Source organism: Dendrobium catenatum, unplaced genomic scaffold, assembly GCF_001605985.2.
Source record: "Dendrobium catenatum unplaced genomic scaffold, ASM160598v2 fragScaff_scaffold_847, whole genome shotgun sequence".
Lineage (NCBI taxonomy): Eukaryota > Viridiplantae > Streptophyta > Magnoliopsida > Asparagales > Orchidaceae > Dendrobium > Dendrobium catenatum.
Genome location: NW_021319309.1, coordinates 5,312,071 through 5,315,274, shown reverse-complemented (window position 1 = coordinate 5,315,274; position 3,204 = coordinate 5,312,071).

Genomic DNA, 3,204 nt, shown 5'->3' with positions numbered 1-3,204 from the left:
CTTTTTTTTGGGACATTTAGGCCATTTAAGGCAAACTCACACACACAACGCATATACATAGACTCGAACCTTGGACCTCTTGGTTGGAAGCCTAAGCTCTCAACCAACAGGCCAAAGAGAGTTGTGTCACACACCAGATCTCTTTAAGCAAAATTCTACTGATTTGATGTGTTTCGTGGCTTATGTTGGCCTACCTACAGGTAAATGCCAAGCCACTCTAGTCGCAATAGTACACCCGTGAATAATTGTAGGCATGTGGAGCTGTTTGTGCTTAAATTTTGTTGAGATTGATTAAATAATTGTTAAGATGTTATAGGAAAAAAATTTTGGAGAAAGATTAGCTTAAGATAATCTCACAAATTTTTTTATCATAATGAATTTAAAATCGGTTTAATTTATTTTAAATTATGGAGTTTTTTTTTTTATTTGAAGTAAAAGGAGTAAAATATTTCAAATATAGGAGTTTGAAGAAAATTGATGTTTGGTTTGAAGTAAATCAAATGCAATGTAAAGTTTTTATGTATTTGAAATTCATCTTCTAGTTTATTTTTGGTGGAGTTTAAATTCTTTAGATTTTAGTGATTTTCAAATACACTAAAACTTCATTGCATGTCGGTGCCTGCCTCCATCGCTCGTTGTCGTCGCCACCGCCTGCTACCATCGTCAACCACCGCATGCACCAATGCGGGCTGCTACAATCGTTGCCAACATTGACAACTATCGTCTGCCCAGCCATCACCACCAACGTCATTAGATGCTCCTGACCTCCATCGCTGGCTGAAACCATTAGGGGTGTAAACGAGAGTTGAGTCGAGTCGAGTTGAGTAGCAAGCTAAGATTGTTTAGTTCTTATTGAGCTCGAGCATGATTTGTTAAAAAAATTAAAAGCTCGAGCTCATTTAGAAAGCTTAGGCTTGACTTGGTTTTTTTGTTCAATTTCTTAAGTTTAAAATAAAAAATTCAGTTTTTTTATAAATAGAGTTATTTTAATAATATTAAAATATATTGGATAATATCAATTTAAATTAACTTTTAAACATATTTCAACTTAATGAGCTTTAGAGCTAAGCTCGAGCTCATTTAATATATGAGCCCGTGTATGGCTTGAGCTTGAACTAGTGGCTCAATAAGCTCGACTCGATAGCTCAAGTCGGCTCAACTCTCTTACACCTAGCCAACACCTCCAACCACCATCACCATTAGCCGCCACCTTCGACCACCACCACCCGTGCCAACAGCGACCACCACCGACTGCCAACAGTAATGTTTTATATTACATTCATTTTACTTCAAGGCTGACAAAATAAATAATTCCCTCCATTACTTTTGTTGTGTCTTGGAATATTTGCGGCGGTAGAGAAATATATGGTTTAACGTCTTAACATTGTATGAAGATCCAGCACACAAGCAGATAAGAGAGGGGGTGAAACATTCATAAGAGACACCAGAGTTTTTACGTGGAAAATCCTTGAAAAGGGGGAAAAACCAAGGGGCCTGACCCAGTTTGAATGAATCTACTAGTATTTGCTGTCGATTACAAATGAGGCCCTTCCTTTGGAGAAGGCCTTGTATTGATGTAGCAAATATACATCATATAGATTGCATTAAATGGTAGGAGTTACATATACATGTTTGTTTGGTCGGAAGGACCGTAGTCGGTAGGAGACCGGTGTCAAAAAGACAGTGGTCTGTTGATGGAGGTCGGACGGACCGTAGTAGGCGACGGATGTCGAAAGGATCGTAGTCGGCAGGAGACCGGGGTCAGAAAGACTGTTGTTTGTTGATGAAGGTTGGAAGGACTGTTGTCTGGTGATGGAGGTCGGACGGACCGCAGTAGGTGACGGAGGTCTAAAGGATCGTAGTCGGCAGGAGACCAGGGTCAGAAAGACCGTTGTTTGTTGATGGAGGTCGGAATGACCATAGTAGGCGACGGATGTCGGACGGACCGTAGTCGGCAGGAGACCGGGGTCAGAAAGACAGTTGCCTGTTGATGGAGACCGGAAGGACCATAGTAGGCGTCGGAGGTCGAAAGGATCATAGTCGACAGTATTTTGGGAGAACTGTGGGCATCAGGTGGTGGCCTGGTGGAGCTCAAGGCCTCAAGTAGTGGTCCGGCGGAAGTCTGGGCCTCATGTGATGTTCTGGTGGAGCACACGGCCTTTGATGATGATCTGACGAAGACTCGCCGGCCATGTCGCAGTGGCCTCGCCGAGAACCACTCAGGGAGACCAGCGAGCCTCGCCGGGACGCCTCCGGAGCACTCACCAACACCGCGACGTCTGAATCAAGGCTGAATCACCGTTCCCGGGAGCCTCGCTCGGGCAAAGCAAGACCGTCGGAGGCCTCGCTGGACCGACCGCCAGAGTTCGCCGCAACCACCACCTCAAGGAGGGACCCGACTTTCAGGGCCCGAAATGTTCTGGCGATCAACTGCACGTAATTCAAGAGCGCGAATCCGATGTTCTCATCTGGACCTGACGTTCAGGCCGACGTTCTGAAGGATGGACCCGGATCATTCAGGCAACCTGTTACCGTGTCTGCATAGAACAGAAGTGTCGGCCCGACATTCTGTCAAGCCTCCAACATTCTGCTCAATCAGTCTAACCCGACCGGGTTCTTTCCTGAAGGGGAAGGCATATGACCCCTCGTAGAAGAGTCAGGATCAAACTCCCGCCTCCCTAACGTTTCTGTGAGCCCCTTATAGTCCAAACAGGTGGGCCCAACCGTTTGGATTCCGTGCATCTCTTCTCGCGATCGACGCGGTAATGCCGCCAAGGCTAGGGCGATACGATGGGAAAACCTGACTGTCGGTTACTTAATGGGCGTGTGCGGATAATAGATCTGTGGAAAATATCATAAGGAATCTCTGCTTTCGCCAGGAAGATTTTCTCTCTAACCTCACGAAGCGCCTCACTTTACCAGCGGCTTCACCTTTGCAGAGGCCCCTGGTCTTCGCCCAGATTCTCATCAATACTCAAGAGGACTCGGTAGTTTGTCTATTTATTGGACGCCTACCAGATCACATGAGGCCCAGAGATTCTACAGCCGACGCCTGGTCACCGGTCACCTCTTTGATGTGTAGGACTGGCCCATTTTTGGAGCTGCTCGGTGCATTGGACCAGGCACCGCAACGTTGTGTGATGCCTACAGTATCTCCCATAAAGTCTGTACTGTGTATTTCGAATCCGAGCGTCAGTTCGGAAC